Here is a 16,197-nt window from a genome sequence, read left to right on the forward strand (position 1 = left end):
GATAGGCTCCAGGCGAGCATCAAACTAACCAACTTAATATTGTGATACTTAGGCGCTTTCTACTTCTGGATTGGCACACACATGCTGAATCGTCTCTGGATCATCAGTAAGTACGTCACATTAGATATTTGTTTTATCGCCCTGCTGTAAATTAAAGGGCAGTTTTTCAACGGCTGTCAGTTCTGCTTCTAGCTACGCTACATCGCCCTAGCAGCACCTACGCACTGCGTTCAGATGTGCTCACCTCCGCCCTGGCGTTGAGCGCCTACAGCGCCGTCGCCTTCGGCCTCTGATGGCAGGAGGGTAGCCGACACATCAAGGCGTGGGTGGGACGCAGCACAACGCGGTGGTGGTGTAACGGTCAGCATGGTTGCTTCCCAAGCAGTTGATCCGGGTTCGATTCCCGGCCACCGCACAAAAGGTACTTTTTTCTTCTACGGGTATTCCACGTAACGAAACGCGATCTTCGAAACTGTGAACTGTCGCGGTACGAATAGTTTTCCTTCGCCCCTCGTCTCAGTCCGTGCTGCCAGGGCGCTAGTCTGCGGCTTTCGTTTCTCAGCATCGTGTGTCTCCATGTGTCGACTTGTCTCGACTTTGCTCGGCTGACGCGAAAGCTGACGCTTGGAAATGGGCATATATGTAGAGGGCAGGCGCGACAAACGACTGGGAGAGACCAAAAAACGACAAACACACGACAGAACCTTTCATTTTATTGTGGCCACAGATTCGCCCCTTAGTGTACCGAGAGGCAAGAGTGGCGTCAGCGTGCGGGACCGCATAATTATTGCTAAGCAACAACGAAGCCGAAGGAAAAATGCAAAATGAAAGAAGGCAACAGCACGTCGAGTTCCCAGCCGAGCACGCATCCATGTACTAACCACGGCCAACGATTCCTAACGCCGGTGAACAGACGAGAACCGCTGCACTACGCGCGGTGTGGCCGTTGGCGACAGTATCGCGCAACGTGTAGACACCTTACTTCTTGTGAAGATCGCTTGTTATTTACCTGGCAGTGTGTCGCTGGAGGAAGCATTGTCTTTTAGGGGAGAAAAATGAAATGGCACTTGGTGCGGTCGAATACGTGGCCTTTGTGTTCACAGCACGACGCTCTAACTTACTCAGCTATCGAGCTACGCAATGTGGCACGTCTGCAGTCCAATACCCGATCCACCGTCTCATCCACCTTTATTACTGCCCTGACACTCATTTACGCACATATCTGCTTTCGTTCACGTTTGCTCGCCTGATGCTTGGACCCCAAAAACCACAACCCAAAGATATCGTAAATGCCGTGAGAATAACCAAGACTCAGCAAACAAAAGAATGTTCGGCTACCGGGAATCGATTCCGGGCCTCGTGGCTGAAAGCCATGTCTCCTAACAGCTTTCCATTCTTTCAGGCCGCCAGACAATCAGACTTGCAAGGCAAGCACCATAGTCACTGCCGTTTCTCGTAGTATCTGTGGAACCTGTTCCCGCGTAATTTACTTGTTTTCCCGCATGTACGAAATTGGTAGTTTTGGAATATTTAAAATGCATTGTCAGATGTGGGGTTCGAACCCACGCTCCCCTTCGGGAACCAGAGCTTAAATCTGGCGCCTTAGACCGCTCGGCCAATCTGACGCGTAGGCGCCAGATCTCTTCCACCGTCGTTTCTCGGTATATCTCCAGAGCCTGACTGCGAAATTAGCGTGTTTTTTTCTTGTGTGAAGGAAATACGTTGGTTTTAGAGTATTTAAAACGAGTTGTCAGATGTGAGGTTGCACCCCACCCTCACTTTCGGGAACCACAGCTTAAACATGGTGCCTTACACCATTGTTTTAAGTCGCCATCTGTCTTGAGTGGAACGAGCAGAACTGTAGTTATCAATATTCACACTGACGCAGAGAAAACAAAAAACGACAGAAGAGGCCGTTCCCTAGCAACGGCTACGCTGTGCATTTCGCCCTCAGGGGAAGCTAATGATAGGCTCCAGGCGAGCATCAAACTAACCAACTTAATATTGTGATACTTAGGCGCTTTCTACTTCTGAATTGGCACACACATGCTGAATCGTCTCTGGATCATCAGTAAGTACGTCACATTAGATATTTGTTTTATCGCCCTGCTGTAAATTAAAGGGCAGTTTTTCAACGGCTGTCAGTTCTGCTTCTAGCTACGCTACATCGCCCTAGCAGCACCTACGCACTGCGTTCAGATGTGCTCACCTCCGCCCTGGCGTTGAGCGCCTACAGCGCCGTCGCCTTCGGCCTCTGATGGCAGGAGGGTAGCCGACACATCAAGGCGTGGGTGGGACGCAGCACAACGCGGTGGTGGTGTAACGGTCAGCATGGTTGCTTCCCAAGCAGTTGATCCGGGTTCGATTCCCGGCCACCGCACAAAAGGTACTTTTTTTCTTCTACGGGTATTCCACGTAACGAAACGCGATCTTCGAAACTGTGAACTGTCGCGGTACGAATAGTTTTCCTTCGCCCCTCGTCTCAGTCCGTGCTGCCAGGGCGCTAGTCTGCGGCTTTCGTTTCTCAGCATCGTGTGTCTCCATGTGTCGACTTGTCTCGACTTTGCTCGGCTGACGCGAAAGCTGACGCTTGGAAATGGGCATATATGTAGAGGGCAGGCGCGACAAACGACTGGGAGAGACCAAAAAACGACAAACAAACGACAGAACCTTTCATTTTATTGTGGCCACAGATTCGCCCCTTAGTGTACCGAGAGGCAAGAGTGGCGTCAGCGTGCGGGACCGCATAATTATTGCTAAGCAACAACGAAGCCGAAGGAAAAATGCAAAATGAAAGAAGGCAACAGCACGTCGAGTTCCCTGCCGAGCACGCATCCATGTACTAACCACGGCCAACGATTCCTAACGCCGGTGAACAGACGAGAACCGCTGCACTACGCGCGGTGTGGCCGTTGGCGACAGTATCGCGCAACGTGTAGACACCTTACTTCTTGTGAAGATCGCTTGTTATTTACCTGGCAGTGTGTCGCTGGAGGAAGCATTGTCTTTTAGGGGAGAAAAATGAAATGGCACTTGGTGCGGTCGAATACGTGGCCTTTGTGTTCACAGCACGACGCTCTAACTTACTCAGCTATCGAGCTACGCAATGTGGCACGTCTGCAGTCCAATACCCGATCCACCGTCTCATCCACCTTTATTACTGCCCTGACACTCATTTACGCACATATCTGCTTTCGTTCACGTTTGCTCGCCTGATGCTTGGACCCCAAAAACCACAACCCAAAGATATCGTAAATGCCGTGAGAATAACCAAGACTCAGCAAACAAAAGAATGTTCGGCTACCGGGAATCGATTCCGGGCCTCGTGGCTGAAAGCCATGTCTCCTAACAGCTTTCCATTCTTTCAGGCCGCCAGACAATCAGACTTGCAAGGCAAGCACCATAGTCACTGCCGTTTCTCGTAGTATCTGTGGAACCTGTTCCCGCGTAATTTACTTGTTTTCCCGCATGTACGAAATTGGTAGTTTTGGAATATTTAAAATGCATTGTCAGATGTGGGGTTCGAACCCACGCTCCCCTTCGGGAACCAGAGCTTAAATCTGGCGCCTTAGACCGCTCGGCCAATCTGACGCGTGGGCGCCAGATCTCTTCCACCGTCGTTTCTCGGTATATCTCCAGAGCCTGACTGCGAAATTAGCGTGTTTTTTTCTTGTGTGAAGGAAATACGTTGGTTTTAGAGTATTTAAAACGAGTTGTCAGATGTGAGGTTGCACCCCACCCTCACTTTCGGGAACCACAGCTTAAACATGGTGCCTTACACCATTGTTTTCCGTCGCCATCTGTCTTGAGTGGAACGAGCAGAACTGTAGTTATCAATATTCACACTGACGCAGAGAAAACAAAAAACGACAGAAGAGGCCGTTCCCTAGCAACGGCTACGCTGTGCATTTCGCCCTCAGGGGAAGCTAATGATAGGCTCCAGGCGAGCATCAAACTAACCAACTTAATATTGTGATACTTAGGCGCTTTCTACTTCTGGATTGGCACACACATGCTGAATCGTCTCTGGATCATCAGTAAGTACGTCACATTAGATATTTGTTTTATCGCCCTGCTGTAAATTAAAGGGCAGTTTTTCAACGGCTGTCAGTTCTGCTTCTAGCTACGCTACATCGCCCTAGCAGCACCTACGCACTGCGTTCAGATGTGCTCACCTCCGCCCTGGCGTTGAGCGCCTACAGCGCCGTCGCCTTCGGCCTCTGATGGCAGGAGGGTAGCCGACACATCAAGGCGTGGGTGGGACGCAGCACAACGCGGTGGTGGTGTAACGGTCAGCATGGTTGCTTCCCAAGCAGTTGATCCGGGTTCGATTCCCGGCCACCGCACAAAAGGTACTTTTTTTCTTCTACGGGTATTCCACGTAACGAAACGCGATCTTCGAAACTGTGAACTGTCGCGGTACGAATAGTTTTCCTTCGCCCCTCGTCTCAGTCCGTGCTGCCAGGGCGCTAGTCTGCGGCTTTCGTTTCTCAGCATCGTGTGTCTCCATGTGTCGACTTGTCTCGACTTTGCTCGGCTGACGCGAAAGCTGACGCTTGGAAATGGGCATATATGTAGAGGGCAGGCGCGACAAACGACTGGGAGAGACCAAAAAACGACAAACAAACGACAGAACCTTTCATTTTATTGTGGCCACAGATTCGCCCCTTAGTGTACCGAGAGGCAAGAGTGGCGTCAGCGTGCGGGACCGCATAATTATTGCTAAGCAACAACGAAGCCGAAGGAAAAATGCAAAATGAAAGAAGGCAACAGCACGTCGAGTTCCCAGCCGAGCACGCATCCATGTACTAACCACGGCCAACGATTCCTAACGCCGGTGAACAGACGAGAACCGCTGCACTACGCGCGGTGTGGCCGTTGGCGACAGTATCGCGCAACGTGTAGACACCTTACTTCTTGTGAAGATCGCTTGTTATTTACCTGGCAGTGTGTCGCTGGAGGAAGCATTGTCTTTTAGGGGAGAAAAATGAAATGGCACTTGGTGCGGTCGAATACGTGGCCTTTGTGTTCACAGCACGACGCTCTAACTTACTCAGCTATCGAGCTACGCAATGTGGCACGTCTGCAGTCCAATACCCGATCCACCGTCTCATCCACCTTTATTACTGCCCTGACACTCATTTACGCACATATCTGCTTTCGTTCACGTTTGCTCGCCTGATGCTTGGACCCCAAAAACCACAACCCAAAGATATCGTAAATGCCGTGAGAATAACCAAGACTCAGCAAACAAAAGAATGTTCGGCTACCGGGAATCGATTCCGGGCCTCGTGGCTGAAAGCCATGTCTCCTAACAGCTTTCCATTCTTTCAGGCCGCCAGACAATCAGACTTGCAAGGCAAGCACCATAGTCACTGCCGTTTCTCGTAGTATCTGTGGAACCTGTTCCCGCGTAATTTACTTGTTTTCCCGCATGTACGAAATTGGTAGTTTTGGAATATTTAAAATGCATTGTTAGATGTGGGGTTCGAACCCACGCTCCCCTTCGGGAACCAGAGCTTAAATCTGGCGCCTTAGACCGCTCGGCCAATCTGACGCGTAGGCGCCAGATCTCTTCCACCGTCGTTTCTCGGTATATCTCCAGAGCCTGACTGCGAAATTAGCGTGTTTTTTTCTTGTGTGAAGGAAATACGTTGGTTTTAGAGTATTTGAAACGAGTTGTCAGATGTGAGGTTGCACCCCACCCTCACTTTCGGGAACCACAGCTTAAACATGGTGCCTTACACCATTGTTTTAAGTCGCCATCTGTCTTGAGTGGAACGAGCAGAACTGTAGTTATCAATATTCACACTGACGCAGAGAAAACAAAAAACGACAGAAGAGGCCGTTCCCTAGCAACGGCTACGCTGTGCATTTCGCCCTCAGGGGAAGCTAATGATAGGCTCCAGGCGAGCATCAAACTAACCAACTTAATATTGTGATACTTAGGCGCTTTCTACTTCTGGATTGGCACACACATGCTGAATCGTCTCTGGATCATCAGTAAGTACGTCACATTAGATATTTGTTTTATCGCCCTGCTGTAAATTAAAGGGCAGTTTTTCAACGGCTGTCAGTTCTGCTTCTAGCTACGCTACATCGCCCTAGCAGCACCTACGCACTGCGTTCAGATGTGCTCACCTCCGCCCTGGCGTTGAGCGCCTACAGCGCCGTCGCCTTCGGCCTCTGATGGCAGGAGGGTAGCCGACACATCAAGGCGTGGGTGGGACGCAGCACAACGCGGTGGTGGTGTAACGGTCAGCATGGTTGCTTCCCAAGCAGTTGATCCGGGTTCGATTCCCGGCCACCGCACAAAAGGTACTTTTTTTCTTCTACGGGTATTCCACGTAACGAAACGCGATCTTCGAAACTGTGAACTGTCGCGGTACGAATAGTTTTCCTTCGCCCCTCGTCTCAGTCCGTGCTGCCAGGGCGCTAGTCTGCGGCTTTCGTTTCTCAGCATCGTGTGTCTCCATGTGTCGACTTGTCTCGACTTTGCTCGGCTGACGCGAAAGCTGACGCTTGGAAATGGGCATATATGTAGAGGGCAGGCGCGACAAACGACTGGGAGAGACCAAAAAACGACAAACACACGACAGAACCTTTCATTTTATTGTGGCCACAGATTCGCCCCTTAGTGTACCGAGAGGCAAGAGTGGCGTCAGCGTGCGGGACCGCATAATTATTGCTAAGCAACAACGAAGCCGAAGGAAAAATGCAAAATGAAAGAAGGCAACAGCACGTCGAGTTCCCTGCCGAGCACGCATCCATGTACTAACCACGGCCAACGATTCCTAACGCCGGTGAACAGACGAGAACCGCTGCACTACGCGCGGTGTGGCCGTTGGCGACAGTATCGCGCAACGTGTAGACACCTTACTTCTTGTGAAGATCGCTTGTTATTTACCTGGCAGTGTGTCGCTGGAGGAAGCATTGTCTTTTAGGGGAGAAAAATGAAATGGCACTTGGTGCGGTCGAATACGTGGCCTTTGTGTTCACAGCACGACGCTCTAACTTACTCAGCTATCGAGCTACGCAATGTGGCACGTCTGCAGTCCAATACCCGATCCACCGTCTCATCCACCTTTATTACTGCCCTGACACTCATTTACGCACATATCTGCTTTCGTTCACGTTTGCTCGCCTGATGCTTGGACCCCAAAAACCACAACCCAAAGATATCGTAAATGCCGTGAGAATAACCAAGACTCAGCAAACAAAAGAATGTTCGGCTACCGGGAATCGATTCCGGGCCTCGTGGCTGAAAGCCATGTCTCCTAACAGCTTTCCATTCTTTCAGGCCGCCAGACAATCAGACTTGCAAGGCAAGCACCATAGTCACTGCCGTTTCTCGTAGTATCTGTGGAACCTGTTCCCGCGTAATTTACTTGTTTTCCCGCATGTACGAAATTGGTAGTTTTGGAATATTTAAAATGCATTGTCAGATGTGGGGTTCGAACCCACGCTCCCCTTCGGGAACCAGAGCTTAAATCTGGCGCCTTAGACCGCTCGGCCAATCTGACGCGTGGGCGCCAGATCTCTTCCACCGTCGTTTCTCGGTATATCTCCAGAGCCTGACTGCGAAATTAGCGTGTTTTTTTCTTGTGTGAAGGAAATACGTTGGTTTTAGAGTATTTAAAACGAGTTGTCAGATGTGAGGTTGCACCCCACCCTCACTTTCGGGAACCACAGCTTAAACATGGTGCCTTACACCATTGTTTTCCGTCGCCATCTGTCTTGAGTGGAACGAGCAGAACTGTAGTTATCAATATTCACACTGACGCAGAGAAAACAAAAAACGACAGAAGAGGCCGTTCCCTAGCAACGGCTACGCTGTGCATTTCGCCCTCAGGGGAAGCTAATGATAGGCTCCAGGCGAGCATCAAACTAACCAACTTAATATTGTGATACTTAGGCGCTTTCTACTTCTGGATTGGCACACACATGCTGAATCGTCTCTGGATCATCAGTAAGTACGTCACATTAGATATTTGTTTTATCGCCCTGCTGTAAATTAAAGGGCAGTTTTTCAACGGCTGTCAGTTCTGCTTCTAGCTACGCTACATCGCCCTAGCAGCACCTACGCACTGCGTTCAGATGTGCTCACCTCCGCCCTGGCGTTGAGCGCCTACAGCGCCGTCGCCTTCGGCCTCTGATGGCAGGAGGGTAGCCGACACATCAAGGCGTGGGTGGGACGCAGCACAACGCGGTGGTGGTGTAACGGTCAGCATGGTTGCTTCCCAAGCAGTTGATCCGGGTTCGATTCCCGGCCACCGCACAAAAGGTACTTTTTTTCTTCTACGGGTATTCCACGTAACGAAACGCGATCTTCGAAACTGTGAACTGTCGCGGTACGAATAGTTTTCCTTCGCCCCTCGTCTCAGTCCGTGCTGCCAGGGCGCTAGTCTGCGGCTTTCGTTTCTCAGCATCGTGTGTCTCCATGTGTCGACTTGTCTCGACTTTGCTCGGCTGACGCGAAAGCTGACGCTTGGAAATGGGCATATATGTAGAGGGCAGGCGCGACAAACGACTGGGAGAGACCAAAAAACGACAAACAAACGACAGAACCTTTCATTTTATTGTGGCCACAGATTCGCCCCTTAGTGTACCGAGAGGCAAGAGTGGCGTCAGCGTGCGGGACCGCATAATTATTGCTAAGCAACAACGAAGCCGAAGGAAAAATGCAAAATGAAAGAAGGCAACAGCACGTCGAGTTCCCAGCCGAGCACGCATCCATGTACTAACCACGGCCAACGATTCCTAACGCCGGTGAACAGACGAGAACCGCTGCACTACGCGCGGTGTGGCCGTTGGCGACAGTATCGCGCAACGTGTAGACACCTTACTTCTTGTGAAGATCGCTTGTTATTTACCTGGCAGTGTGTCGCTGGAGGAAGCATTGTCTTTTAGGGGAGAAAAATGAAATGGCACTTGGTGCGGTCGAATACGTGGCCTTTGTGTTCACAGCACGACGCTCTAACTTACTCAGCTATCGAGCTACGCAATGTGGCACGTCTGCAGTCCAATACCCGATCCACCGTCTCATCCACCTTTATTACTGCCCTGACACTCATTTACGCACATATCTGCTTTCGTTCACGTTTGCTCGCCTGATGCTTGGACCCCAAAAACCACAACCCAAAGATATCGTAAATGCCGTGAGAATAACCAAGACTCAGCAAACAAAAGAATGTTCGGCTACCGGGAATCGATTCCGGGCCTCGTGGCTGAAAGCCATGTCTCCTAACAGCTTTCCATTCTTTCAGGCCGCCAGACAATCAGACTTGCAAGGCAAGCACCATAGTCACTGCCGTTTCTCGTAGTATCTGTGGAACCTGTTCCCGCGTAATTTACTTGTTTTCCCGCATGTACGAAATTGGTAGTTTTGGAATATTTAAAATGCATTGTTAGATGTGGGGTTCGAACCCACGCTCCCCTTCGGGAACCAGAGCTTAAATCTGGCGCCTCAGACCGCTCGGCCAATCTGACGCGTAGGCGCCAGATCTCTTCCACCGTCGTTTCTCGGTATATCTCCAGAGCCTGACTGCGAAATTAGCGTGTTTTTTTCTTGTGTGAAGGAAATACGTTGGTTTTAGAGTATTTGAAACGAGTTGTCAGATGTGAGGTTGAACCCCACCCTCACTTTCGGGAACCACAGCTTAAACATGGTGCCTTACACCATTGTTTTAAGTCGCCATCTGTCTTGAGTGGAACGAGCAGAACTGTAGTTATCAATATTCACACTGACGCAGAGAAAACAAAAAACGACAGAAGAGGCCGTTCCCTAGCAACGGCTACGCTGTGCATTTCGCCCTCAGGGGAAGCTAATGATAGGCTCCAGGCGAGCATCAAACTAACCAACTTAATATTGTGATACTTAGGCGCTTTCTACTTCTGGATTGGCACACACATGCTGAATCGTCTCTGGATCATCAGTAAGTACGTCACATTAGATATTTGTTTTATCGCCCTGCTGTAAATTAAAGGGCAGTTTTTCAACGGCTGTCAGTTCTGCTTCTAGCTACGCTACATCGCCCTAGCAGCACCTACGCACTGCGTTCAGATGTGCTCACCTCCGCCCTGGCGTTGAGCGCCTACAGCGCCGTCGCCTTCGGCCTCTGATGGCAGGAGGGTAGCCGACACATCAAGGCGTGGGTGGGACGCAGCACAACGCGGTGGTGGTGTAACGGTCAGCATGGTTGCTTCCCAAGCAGTTGATCCGGGTTCGATTCCCGGCCACCGCACAAAAGGTACTTTTTTTCTTCTACGGGTATTCCACGTAACGAAACGCGATCTTCGAAACTGTGAACTGTCGCGGTACGAATAGTTTTCCTTCGCCCCTCGTCTCAGTCCGTGCTGCCAGGGCGCTAGTCTGCGGCTTTCGTTTCTCAGCATCGTGTGTCTCCATGTGTCGACTTGTCTCGACTTTGCTCGGCTGACGCGAAAGCTGACGCTTGGAAATGGGCATATATGTAGAGGGCAGGCGCGACAAACGACTGGGAGAGACCAAAAAACGACAAACACACGACAGAACCTTTCATTTTATTGTGGCCACAGATTCGCCCCTTAGTGTACCGAGAGGCAAGAGTGGCGTCAGCGTGCGGGACCGCATAATTATTGCTAAGCAACAACGAAGCCGAAGGAAAAATGCAAAATGAAAGAAGGCAACAGCACGTCGAGTTCCCTGCCGAGCACGCATCCATGTACTAACCACGGCCAACGATTCCTAACGCCGGTGAACAGACGAGAACCGCTGCACTACGCGCGGTGTGGCCGTTGGCGACAGTATCGCGCAACGTGTAGACACCTTACTTCTTGTGAAGATCGCTTGTTATTTACCTGGCAGTGTGTCGCTGGAGGAAGCATTGTCTTTTAGGGGAGAAAAATGAAATGGCACTTGGTGCGGTCGAATACGTGGCCTTTGTGTTCACAGCACGACGCTCTAACTTACTCAGCTATCGAGCTACGCAATGTGGCACGTCTGCAGTCCAATACCCGATCCACCGTCTCATCCACCTTTATTACTGCCCTGACACTCATTTACGCACATATCTGCTTTCGTTCACGTTTGCTCGCCTGATGCTTGGACCCCAAAAACCACAACCCAAAGATATCGTAAATGCCGTGAGAATAACCAAGACTCAGCAAACAAAAGAATGTTCGGCTACCGGGAATCGATTCCGGGCCTCGTGGCTGAAAGCCATGTCTCCTAACAGCTTTCCATTCTTTCAGGCCGCCAGACAATCAGACTTGCAAGGCAAGCACCATAGTCACTGCCGTTTCTCGTAGTATCTGTGGAACCTGTTCCCGCGTAATTTACTTGTTTTCCCGCATGTACGAAATTGGTAGTTTTGGAATATTTAAAATGCATTGTCAGATGTGGGGTTCGAACCCACGCTCCCCTTCGGGAACCAGAGCTTAAATCTGGCGCCTTAGACCGCTCGGCCAATCTGACGCGTGGGCGCCAGATCTCTTCCACCGTCGTTTCTCGGTATATCTCCAGAGCCTGACTGCGAAATTAGCGTGTTTTTTTCTTGTGTGAAGGAAATACGTTGGTTTTAGAGTATTTAAAACGAGTTGTCAGATGTGAGGTTGCACCCCACCCTCACTTTCGGGAACCACAGCTTAAACATGGTGCCTTACACCATTGTTTTCCGTCGCCATCTGTCTTGAGTGGAACGAGCAGAACTGTAGTTATCAATATTCACACTGACGCAGAGAAAACAAAAAACGACAGAAGAGGCCGTTCCCTAGCAACGGCTACGCTGTGCATTTCGCCCTCAGGGGAAGCTAATGATAGGCTCCAGGCGAGCATCAAACTAACCAACTTAATATTGTGATACTTAGGCGCTTTCTACTTCTGGATTGGCACACACATGCTGAATCGTCTCTGGATCATCAGTAAGTACGTCACATTAGATATTTGTTTTATCGCCCTGCTGTAAATTAAAGGGCAGTTTTTCAACGGCTGTCAGTTCTGCTTCTAGCTACGCTACATCGCCCTAGCAGCACCTACGCACTGCGTTCAGATGTGCTCACCTCCGCCCTGGCGTTGAGCGCCTACAGCGCCGTCGCCTTCGGCCTCTGATGGCAGGAGGGTAGCCGACACATCAAGGCGTGGGTGGGACGCAGCACAACGCGGTGGTGGTGTAACGGTCAGCATGGTTGCTTCCCAAGCAGTTGATCCGGGTTCGATTCCCGGCCACCGCACAAAAGGTACTTTTTTCTTCTACGGGTATTCCACGTAACGAAACGCGATCTTCGAAACTGTGAACTGTCGCGGTACGAATAGTTTTCCTTCGCCCCTCGTCTCAGTCCGTGCTGCCAGGGCGCTAGTCTGCGGCTTTCGTTTCTCAGCATCGTGTGTCTCCATGTGTCGACTTGTCTCGACTTTGCTCGGCTGACGCGAAAGCTGACGCTTGGAAATGGGCATATATGTAGAGGGCAGGCGCGACAAACGACTGGGAGAGACCAAAAAACGACAAACACACGACAGAACCTTTCATTTTATTGTGGCCACAGATTCGCCCCTTAGTGTACCGAGAGGCAAGAGTGGCGTCAGCGTGCGGGACCGCATAATTATTGCTAAGCAACAACGAAGCCGAAGGAAAAATGCAAAATGAAAGAAGGCAACAGCACGTCGAGTTCCCTGCCGAGCACGCATCCATGTACTAACCACGGCCAACGATTCCTAACGCCGGTGAACAGACGAGAACCGCTGCACTACGCGCGGTGTGGCCGTTGGCGACAGTATCGCGCAACGTGTAGACACCTTACTTCTTGTGAAGATCGCTTGTTATTTACCTGGCAGTGTGTCGCTGGAGGAAGCATTGTCTTTTAGGGGAGAAAAATGAAATGGCACTTGGTGCGGTCGAATACGTGGCCTTTGTGTTCACAGCACGACGCTCTAACTTACTCAGCTATCGAGCTACGCAATGTGGCACGTCTGCAGTCCAATACCCGATCCACCGTCTCATCCACCTTTATTACTGCCCTGACACTCATTTACGCACATATCTGCTTTCGTTCACGTTTGCTCGCCTGATGCTTGGACCCCAAAAACCACAACCCAAAGATATCGTAAATGCCGTGAGAATAACCAAGACTCAGCAAACAAAAGAATGTTCGGCTACCGGGAATCGATTCCGGGCCTCGTGGCTGAAAGCCATGTCTCCTAACAGCTTTCCATTCTTTCAGGCCGCCAGACAATCAGACTTGCAAGGCAAGCACCATAGTCACTGCCGTTTCTCGTAGTATCTGTGGAACCTGTTCCCGCGTAATTTACTTGTTTTCCCGCATGTACGAAATTGGTAGTTTTGGAATATTTAAAATGCATTGTCAGATGTGGGGTTCGAACCCACGCTCCCCTTCGGGAACCAGAGCTTAAATCTGGCGCCTTAGACCGCTCGGCCAATCTGACGCGTGGGCGCCAGATCTCTTCCACCGTCGTTTCTCGGTATATCTCCAGAGCCTGACTGCGAAATTAGCGTGTTTTTTTCTTGTGTGAAGGAAATACGTTGGTTTTAGAGTATTTAAAACGAGTTGTCAGATGTGAGGTTGCACCCCACCCTCACTTTCGGGAACCACAGCTTAAACATGGTGCCTTACACCATTGTTTTCCGTCGCCATCTGTCTTGAGTGGAACGAGCAGAACTGTAGTTATCAATATTCACACTGACGCAGAGAAAACAAAAAACGACAGAAGAGGCCGTTCCCTAGCAACGGCTACGCTGTGCATTTCGCCCTCAGGGGAAGCTAATGATAGGCTCCAGGCGAGCATCAAACTAACCAACTTAATATTGTGATACTTAGGCGCTTTCTACTTCTGGATTGGCACACACATGCTGAATCGTCTCTGGATCATCAGTAAGTACGTCACATTAGATATTTGTTTTATCGCCCTGCTGTAAATTAAAGGGCAGTTTTTCAACGGCTGTCAGTTCTGCTTCTAGCTACGCTACATCGCCCTAGCAGCACCTACGCACTGCGTTCAGATGTGCTCACCTCCGCCCTGGCGTTGAGCGCCTACAGCGCCGTCGCCTTCGGCCTCTGATGGCAGGAGGGTAGCCGACACATCAAGGCGTGGGTGGGACGCAGCACAACGCGGTGGTGGTGTAACGGTCAGCATGGTTGCTTCCCAAGCAGTTGATCCGGGTTCGATTCCCGGCCACCGCACAAAAGGTACTTTTTTCTTCTACGGGTATTCCACGTAACGAAACGCGATCTTCGAAACTGTGAACTGTCGCGGTACGAATAGTTTTCCTTCGCCCCTCGTCTCAGTCCGTGCTGCCAGGGCGCTAGTCTGCGGCTTTCGTTTCTCAGCATCGTGTGTCTCCATGTGTCGACTTGTCTCGACTTTGCTCGGCTGACGCGAAAGCTGACGCTTGGAAATGGGCATATATGTAGAGGGCAGGCGCGACAAACGACTGGGAGAGACCAAAAAACGACAAACACACGACAGAACCTTTCATTTTATTGTGGCCACAGATTCGCCCCTTAGTGTACCGAGAGGCAAGAGTGGCGTCAGCGTGCGGGACCGCATAATTATTGCTAAGCAACAACGAAGCCGAAGGAAAAATGCAAAATGAAAGAAGGCAACAGCACGTCGAGTTCCCTGCCGAGCACGCATCCATGTACTAACCACGGCCAACGATTCCTAACGCCGGTGAACAGACGAGAACCGCTGCACTACGCGCGGTGTGGCCGTTGGCGACAGTATCGCGCAACGTGTAGACACCTTACTTCTTGTGAAGATCGCTTGTTATTTACCTGGCAGTGTGTCGCTGGAGGAAGCATTGTCTTTTAGGGGAGAAAAATGAAATGGCACTTGGTGCGGTCGAATACGTGGCCTTTGTGTTCACAGCACGACGCTCTAACTTACTCAGCTATCGAGCTACGCAATGTGGCACGTCTGCAGTCCAATACCCGATCCACCGTCTCATCCACCTTTATTACTGCCCTGACACTCATTTACGCACATATCTGCTTTCGTTCACGTTTGCTCGCCTGATGCTTGGACCCCAAAAACCACAACCCAAAGATATCGTAAATGCCGTGAGAATAACCAAGACTCAGCAAACAAAAGAATGTTCGGCTACCGGGAATCGATTCCGGGCCTCGTGGCTGAAAGCCATGTCTCCTAACAGCTTTCCATTCTTTCAGGCCGCCAGACAATCAGACTTGCAAGGCAAGCACCATAGTCACTGCCGTTTCTCGTAGTATCTGTGGAACCTGTTCCCGCGTAATTTACTTGTTTTCCCGCATGTACGAAATTGGTAGTTTTGGAATATTTAAAATGCATTGTCAGATGTGGGGTTCGAACCCACGCTCCCCTTCGGGAACCAGAGCTTAAATCTGGCGCCTTAGACCGCTCGGCCAATCTGACGCGTGGGCGCCAGATCTCTTCCACCGTCGTTTCTCGGTATATCTCCAGAGCCTGACTGCGAAATTAGCGTGTTTTTTTCTTGTGTGAAGGAAATACGTTGGTTTTAGAGTATTTAAAACGAGTTGTCAGATGTGAGGTTGCACCCCACCCTCACTTTCGGGAACCACAGCTTAAACATGGTGCCTTACACCATTGTTTTCCGTCGCCATCTGTCTTGAGTGGAACGAGCAGAACTGTAGTTATCAATATTCACACTGACGCAGAGAAAACAAAAAACGACAGAAGAGGCCGTTCCCTAGCAACGGCTACGCTGTGCATTTCGCCCTCAGGGGAAGCTAATGATAGGCTCCAGGCGAGCATCAAACTAACCAACTTAATATTGTGATACTTAGGCGCTTTCTACTTCTGGATTGGCACACACATGCTGAATCGTCTCTGGATCATCAGTAAGTACGTCACATTAGATATTTGTTTTATCGCCCTGCTGTAAATTAAAGGGCAGTTTTTCAACGGCTGTCAGTTCTGCTTCTAGCTACGCTACATCGCCCTAGCAGCACCTACGCACTGCGTTCAGATGTGCTCACCTCCGCCCTGGCGTTGAGCGCCTACAGCGCCGTCGCCTTCGGCCTCTGATGGCAGGAGGGTAGCCGACACATCAAGGCGTGGGTGGGACGCAGCACAACGCGGTGGTGGTGTAACGGTCAGCATGGTTGCTTCCCAAGCAGTTGATCCGGGTTCGATTCCCGGCCACCGCACAAAAGGTACTTTTTTCTTCTACGGGTATTCCACGTAACGAAACGCGATCTTCGAAA

The 16,197-nt window shown here is 50.5% G+C and overlaps 17 non-coding genes across 17 annotated transcripts; 9 read left to right on the forward strand and 8 right to left on the reverse strand.

Annotated features, from left to right (window-relative positions):
- The first annotated feature begins 343 nt into the window (after window positions 1-343).
- Trnag-ccc lies at window positions 344-415 on the forward strand. The gene has a single exon. It is a non-coding gene; the product is annotated as a tRNA-Gly (tRNA).
- A 1,126-nt stretch (window positions 416-1,541) lies between these two features.
- On the reverse strand, window positions 1,542-1,625 carry Trnal-uaa. The gene has a single exon. It is a non-coding gene; the product is annotated as a tRNA-Leu (tRNA).
- Window positions 1,626-2,308: 683 nt separating this feature from the next.
- Window positions 2,309-2,380, forward strand: Trnag-ccc. The gene has a single exon. It is a non-coding gene; the product is annotated as a tRNA-Gly (tRNA).
- Window positions 2,381-3,507: 1,127 nt separating this feature from the next.
- Window positions 3,508-3,591, reverse strand: Trnal-uaa. The gene has a single exon. It is a non-coding gene; the product is annotated as a tRNA-Leu (tRNA).
- Window positions 3,592-4,274: 683 nt separating this feature from the next.
- On the forward strand, window positions 4,275-4,346 carry Trnag-ccc. The gene has a single exon. It is a non-coding gene; the product is annotated as a tRNA-Gly (tRNA).
- A 1,127-nt stretch (window positions 4,347-5,473) lies between these two features.
- Trnal-uaa lies at window positions 5,474-5,557 on the reverse strand. The gene has a single exon. It is a non-coding gene; the product is annotated as a tRNA-Leu (tRNA).
- A 683-nt stretch (window positions 5,558-6,240) lies between these two features.
- Trnag-ccc lies at window positions 6,241-6,312 on the forward strand. The gene has a single exon. It is a non-coding gene; the product is annotated as a tRNA-Gly (tRNA).
- Window positions 6,313-7,439: 1,127 nt separating this feature from the next.
- Trnal-uaa lies at window positions 7,440-7,523 on the reverse strand. Its single transcript has one exon. It is a non-coding gene; the product is annotated as a tRNA-Leu (tRNA).
- Window positions 7,524-8,206: 683 nt separating this feature from the next.
- Window positions 8,207-8,278, forward strand: Trnag-ccc. Its single transcript has one exon. It is a non-coding gene; the product is annotated as a tRNA-Gly (tRNA).
- Window positions 8,279-9,405: 1,127 nt separating this feature from the next.
- On the reverse strand, window positions 9,406-9,489 carry Trnal-uaa. Its single transcript has one exon. It is a non-coding gene; the product is annotated as a tRNA-Leu (tRNA).
- Window positions 9,490-10,172: 683 nt separating this feature from the next.
- On the forward strand, window positions 10,173-10,244 carry Trnag-ccc. The gene has a single exon. It is a non-coding gene; the product is annotated as a tRNA-Gly (tRNA).
- Window positions 10,245-11,371: 1,127 nt separating this feature from the next.
- Trnal-uaa lies at window positions 11,372-11,455 on the reverse strand. The gene has a single exon. It is a non-coding gene; the product is annotated as a tRNA-Leu (tRNA).
- Window positions 11,456-12,138: 683 nt separating this feature from the next.
- Trnag-ccc lies at window positions 12,139-12,210 on the forward strand. The gene has a single exon. It is a non-coding gene; the product is annotated as a tRNA-Gly (tRNA).
- A 1,126-nt stretch (window positions 12,211-13,336) lies between these two features.
- Window positions 13,337-13,420, reverse strand: Trnal-uaa. The gene has a single exon. It is a non-coding gene; the product is annotated as a tRNA-Leu (tRNA).
- Window positions 13,421-14,103: 683 nt separating this feature from the next.
- On the forward strand, window positions 14,104-14,175 carry Trnag-ccc. Its single transcript has one exon. It is a non-coding gene; the product is annotated as a tRNA-Gly (tRNA).
- A 1,126-nt stretch (window positions 14,176-15,301) lies between these two features.
- On the reverse strand, window positions 15,302-15,385 carry Trnal-uaa. Its single transcript has one exon. It is a non-coding gene; the product is annotated as a tRNA-Leu (tRNA).
- A 683-nt stretch (window positions 15,386-16,068) lies between these two features.
- On the forward strand, window positions 16,069-16,140 carry Trnag-ccc. Its single transcript has one exon. It is a non-coding gene; the product is annotated as a tRNA-Gly (tRNA).
- Window positions 16,141-16,197: the final 57 nt, after the last annotated feature.

The sequence above is a fragment of the Schistocerca piceifrons genome, chromosome 2, assembly GCF_021461385.2.
Source record: "Schistocerca piceifrons isolate TAMUIC-IGC-003096 chromosome 2, iqSchPice1.1, whole genome shotgun sequence".
In the NCBI taxonomy this organism is placed as follows: domain Eukaryota; kingdom Metazoa; phylum Arthropoda; class Insecta; order Orthoptera; family Acrididae; genus Schistocerca; species Schistocerca piceifrons.